The following is a 6000-nucleotide window of genomic DNA, read 5'->3' as shown; positions in this document are numbered from 1 at the left end:
TCCTCCCGCAGACCCGCAGCGCCCTCCCGCAGACCTGCACAGTCCTCCCGCAGACCTGCACAGCCCTCCCGCAGACCTGCAGTGCCCTCCCGCAGACCTGCACAGTCCTCCCGCAGACCTGCACAGCCCTCCCGCAGACACTGCACAGTCCTCCCGCAGACCCGCAGTGTCCTCCCGCAGACCCCGCGGCGCCCTCCCGCAGACCCGCAGCGTCCTCCCGCAGACCCGCAGCGTCCTCCCGCAGACCCTGCGCAGCCCTCCCGCAGACCCGCAGCGTCCTCCCGCAGACCCCAAGGCGCCCTCCTGCAGACCCGCAGTGGCCAGGCTGCTGTGCCCGCGCTTCTTAACTTACACTGTACACCATCTGGGCAGTGATTGTCAGGAGGGAGACTGAGGCTCTTAGAGGAGCAGGGACTGTCCAAAGTCCCTCAGCAAGCAGCCGGCGGGGGGGGGTGGTGGTGGTTGGATTCCAGGACCACCTGCTCCCAAGCCCACCATCTTCTCGCTATGTCCTGTGGCCTAGTGGGGCTCTCCTCCCTGAGTCTTAAGAAACAGTGGTAGTGGTCCCTCAGGGGCACAACCTGCCCAGTGGCCCTCCAGAGAAACCACAGCACAGCTGCCTCCAGAGACCTCCAGGCTTCAGCTCCTTCCCCTGCCGAGAGCAGCAAGCCCCTCTGATGGTGCATCTGGCTTAGGTGCGGAGGGGGAGGACCCGTGCCCATGGGGCAAGTAGGGCTCATGGCCAAGACATCAATAGGGATGCTCGTAATCCATATCACCTGGGATCACATCTGGGGTGCTAACCAGCTGCCAGGCACCAGGCCCCTCCAGGTGGGCGCCCTCAGCTCCCTGTCTTACAGGTATGGCTTGGCGGGCTGGTCCACGTTACGTTCTGGGAGGCAAGAAGGCCAGCAGTTCCTGCTCCTAGGTTTCTCACCCTCCCGCTTCACACCTGGATTCCAGGTGCTCTGTCCTCCTCCCCTGGAGCCTCCTCCAAGCCTCCCTCCCCAGAGCACGCAGATGACTGCAATGGCCAAGGTCAAAACTCTGGCCAGCCGAGACCCCCTGAGAACCAGTGACAAGCGGAGCCTCTGCTCCAGAAATCCACCTTGCTTACTTACCCAAGGGCGGCCAGTGCCTAAAGAGTAGGACCTTTTACATTAATGACATCTTGTGTTCCCTTCGCTGTCTGAAGCCTCATCCTTCTGCTTAAGTTCAGAGGCTGTCCCAGTGCCCACCCCCACCCCCATACTGGCTGTCACTCCGGGCACTTGTGTGTGTGCAGACTTAACCTTTACAAAAATCAGATTGGGATTTGGGTGGGAGGCTGTCTTAGTTCCTAGGGCCGCTGTAACAAATGACCACAAACCGTGTGGCTTAAAACAACAGAAGTATATTCTTCCACAGTCCAGGAGGCCGGAAGTCCCAATCGAGGTGTCAGCAGATCTCAGGGGAGCATCTTACTTGCATCTGCCAGTATTTGTTGGCTTGTAGGCACCTCACCCACTCCAGTCTCTGCCTTCCTCTTCACACCACCTTCTTCCTGCGTGGGTCTGTGTCTGCCTCCAAGCTCCTTCTTTTTATACAGACACCAGTCACTGGATTAGGGCCCACCCTCATGACCTCACCTTACCTTGATGACCTCTGCAAAGACCCCATTTCCAAATAAGGTCACATTCACAGTGGGATTAGGACTTCCACGTATCTTTTTGGGGCACACAATTCAACCCATAACAGGGGTGGTTCCTTAGTCACATGACCCTCAGCACATATGACACGCTTTCACTGGGATTTAGGGGGGACTCGGTAAGTTCCCAAAGACTTACAGCTTTGCCAAGTGTCATGGATCTACGTGTGACTTGTCGTGAACCAAACACCGGGTTCCAAGGTGGTCGGCAAGCTTCTCTCTTAGGAATGAATCGCTAAGGCAGAACTTGGAGTTTTCCACGTGTTCCCAGCCTCTTGACTTTCCCCTCACTTGAATCTCCAGTTGGGATTTTCAACAGCATTGCTAACCTTGGTTCTCTCTGGGTCTTCACTGCAGGAGAGGAGCACCCTCTTCCTGGACCCTCCGCAGCAGAAGAGAAAGCACGGGAAACCTGTCCTACCTGCAGGGCCCTGAGCTTCTCTCCCATGGAGGGGATGTGTTCCATTTTATTGTTTGCTCTGCTGTCCAGCCCAGGTCAGCAAGAAATGACTTCAGGAAGGTAAGTGTCTCCATATAAGTTTTCACACGTCCCATTAGCAAAGGGCCCCCGACCGAGATGCTCTCCCTCTGATTATTGCCCCCTAGGACCCCAGGCCCAGCGCTGTCAGGTCTCCCAATTTTTCAAAAGAAGATGAACGTGGGAGGCGCGTGGGTGGCTCAGTCCGTTAAGCGTCTGCCTTCAGCTCCAGTCATGATCCCCGGGTCCTGGGATCCAGCCCCCTACCGGGTTCCCTGCTCGGCTCTCCCTCTCCCTCTGAATGCCGCTACCCGTTTGTGCTCTCTCTCTCTCTGTCAAATGAATAAATAAAATCTTAAAGAAGAAGAAGAAGATGAAGATGAACACGCGAGCGTTTGCCGGGCGTGTCCAGCTTGCCGCAGCGCTGGTCTTCAGCCTTCCGCCGGCGATCCCAGCAGGAACTGCCCCCCGGAGCGGTGTCAATGACCACGTGTGCGTTAAAGGACACCCTGGCCCCCAGCACGGGGCTGGAACCCGGGTGGATCCACAGAGGAGTCTCAGGCAAGGCCACAAAGAGCGAGGAGGCGCTCGCTCTCAGCGTCGTGCTGGCCGCCTGGGTGCCCCTCTTGCCTCACCCTAGCCTTGGCCCTGGCCCCGGGACCCCCTCCTAGACCCGAGTTCAGAAACGGAAAGTTCAGAAACAGGAAGGTGGGAAGGTGCCGGCCTGCAGACCGTGCGCTACCAGGCCAGCCTCCCGCCTCCCTGGGATCCCGCCTCCGCTCTGCTTCCCGGTGGAACCCACCCCCGCTTCTCCCCAGGGATCCCGCCCTCCGGGGGTCCCACCCCGCCTCGCTTCCTGGGGAATTCCGCCTCCTGTGTGTGGGGGGGGTCTCTCGCCTCCGCCCCGCCCCGGGGGTTCCGCCCCCGCCTTGGGGGGGTGTCCCACCCCGCCTCTCCCGGGGAGGGGGTCTCGCCCCCACCCCGCTTCCAGGGCGTCGCGGCTCCTCCCCGCCTTCCGGGGGTCCCACCCTGTGCTCCCAGAGATCCCGCCTCCCTGGGAGTTCCACCCCGCCTCGCCTCCGAGGGGAGGGGGGAATTCCGCCTCCCTGGGGGTCCCGCCCCCGTCCCGCCCCGCCTCCTGGGGTCCCGTCCCCCCCAGAGGCCGGGATGCCGGAGAGTTCTGGAAGGAAGCCTCATATTCCTCCACTTCCAGGCAAGGGGAGGAGGCGTTCAGGGGATGGGGGTGCCCTGACCCCAGCAGGATCCTCCCCCAACAGCCAGAGCTGGGTTAGGAGGGGGTGGGGCTCAGGGACAGGGCCCAGGGGAGCCCTGGCAAGAGGAGAAAGCAAGAGTGACGGGATTTCCCAGGCCAACCCATGACCCACTGTCCCAAGCCAGCACCCCTCCCCACCATGTCTAGCCCACCCCTCCCCACCATGTCTAGCCTCTCTGACCTCTCTGTCCTTCCAGATGCAGATGAGGCCCCCTGCCACCTCCCGCCCCCACCTCCAGTGAAGAGAGTACCTGGAAGGCGGCAGGTGGAGGTCACTTACTCAACCCCACAGGGTCACCTGCAGGCCACACCTGGGGCAGGGAAGTCGCTGACCTGCTGGGTTAGGAATTGCCCTTCGGTCTGTGCCCACCACCGGTCCTGCCACCTCTACCCCATAGGGGAACCACCACTCCTCCCTGGCTCTGTGCTGCCAGCCCCCTAGCACCCCTTTCTGTGGTGTTGACCCGGTCTGCTCTCTTCACCCTCAGGACAGAATCCAATCCTTAGGGGCTGATGCAACCCCATCCTTCTCCCCACACTAACCTCATTCTGTACCCTGGAGAGCGTCTGGCCCAGGGTAGATGCCTGGTCAATAAATGACTTGTGTTGCCTGAACTAGTAGGCTCTCTCACATTACAGGACTTTGCACATGCTGTTCCTTCTACCTGCAATGCCCTTCCTTCTAGAGAACTCCTGCTCATCCCTCAAGGCCTCTGTCAAATGCCCCTTCCTCCAAGCACTACTCCCGTCAAGTAGCGGCGTTCCTTGCACATACCCTGTCATGGGAATGATATTCTCTCCCTGCCCCACCCCCACCTCGCAGACCCTTACCGAGGCCCTGGGAGGGAAGCACTTGCCCAGCGTGGTGCTGTGGGGAGCTGGTGGAGCCAGGCAGGACGTGGGCTCTGACTCAAGACTCACGGTCAGGAGGGGGCCACCAGCTCTGCTCCCACTGCCTTTCCCATCGGGGACCCCGAGGCCCATGGACGGGCTGGGTACTGGCAGGCCTGCTGTGCTCTGCAGGAGGCCTGGGGGAGCTGACGCCCACCCCACCCCCAGCAGCAGCCCAGAGCTAGGAGCCAGATCAGCCAGATCAGGTGGGGCAGAGGCTGTCCTGGTGGGAGCCTTGGGCCCCGCCCCGGGAGGGGTGCTGTGGAGATGGGCTGGGGGTGGCCTGGGGCTGTGGGGGGCTTGGAGGGCCTTGGAACAGCAGGGCCCGGCTCCATCCCCAATTTTGGCTGCGGTTTGGCCATGGCAGGGATGGCTGGGCCTCCCGTGCAGAGACCTCAGTGGGGCCTTAAAAGCCACCCTCGGCCCCTCTCCCCTGGGGGGGGTGGGGTCCCCAGAAATGTCTGAGGGAGAAGAGGGTGGGCAAGGTGCTAGGGACCACAGAGGTCTCACATCCTTCCACCTACTCCTTCCGGGGGCTCTCATGGGACCCCTCCCCACACCCTCCCTTACTGGGTGGCTTTGGGCTCCAAGCAGCCAGTGCAGCCCGCAGGTGCCTGGGGTCAGGGCTAGCGGCCACTGCATCGCCAAGTCTCCTTCCCCCCACCCCCTATTCCATACAGCCCTCCCCAGCTCCAGTCCAAGGGTTGCCTGGGGCAGGGCCCTGGGCAAGTGGGAGTGGAAGGAGCAGGCCTGGGAGGAAGACAAGAGACAGCCTTCCTCTTGGCCCTGCCACTAGCCAGCTCGGGCTCACCCCTTGTCCCCTCCATCCCATGGGTGGGAGCCATGAGACTGGGGGTCCCAAATGCTAGATCTCCCCATCCACTGGCACAGCAGACTCCCTGGAGGGATTCCTGGGCCCTTTTCCCCCCTTAGAGTCGGACTTTGTAGGTCTGGGTGGGGCCACGGGATCGGCATATAAAGATGCTCCCAGGTGACCCTGAAAGGTGGTCAGGTGAGTAGCCCTGGGCCAGATGGCCCCTACTGGCTTTTCCTGACCAACCTCTGTTCTGCAAATTCTCCAGTCAGCCCTGGAGGCTTGCTCTGCAGACCCACGGCCACAAAGCCTTGTGCCCAGGCAGGTGGCTGAGCAGGTCTGTGAAAGTGGCTGAGGGGCCTCCCCAGATAGTCCTAAAGTATGTGTGGGTACCTCCCTCCCTCCATCCACTGATACTTGTTATAAGCTGAATGGTGTCCCTCCCACAAAAGATATATGTGAGTCTGACCCCTAGAACCTCAGCATGTGAACTCACTTGTAAATAGGGTCTTTACAGATGAAATTAGTTAAGATGGTGGGTCCTAATCTCATATAAGTGGTGTCCTTATAAAGAGGGGACATCTGGACATAGACACACACAGGGAGAACCCCATGTGAGGACGGAGTCAGAGAAGGGGACTCTCAGTTTTAGGCCCTGCTAGACAGCAGGGGGCAGAGGCAGACCCCCAGCAGAAGAGGACAAGAGTGTATGCCCCCTCAGCAGCGAGGGGACTCAGGCAAGGCCCTGCATCTAGGGCTGGGGGAGGCCAGTGAGGGCGTGGAGCTCGTGGGCAGCCCAGGGGAGGGGCACCTTCCAGGAAGAGAAAAAGAGAGTGCTTGTAGTCAGCTCCTCGGAG

Source organism: Phoca vitulina, unplaced genomic scaffold, assembly GCF_004348235.1.
Source record: "Phoca vitulina isolate PV1807 unplaced genomic scaffold, GSC_HSeal_1.0 scaffold16, whole genome shotgun sequence".
NCBI classification, from domain to species: Eukaryota; Metazoa; Chordata; class Mammalia; order Carnivora; family Phocidae; genus Phoca; species Phoca vitulina.
This window is presented reverse-complemented; position numbering follows the sequence as displayed.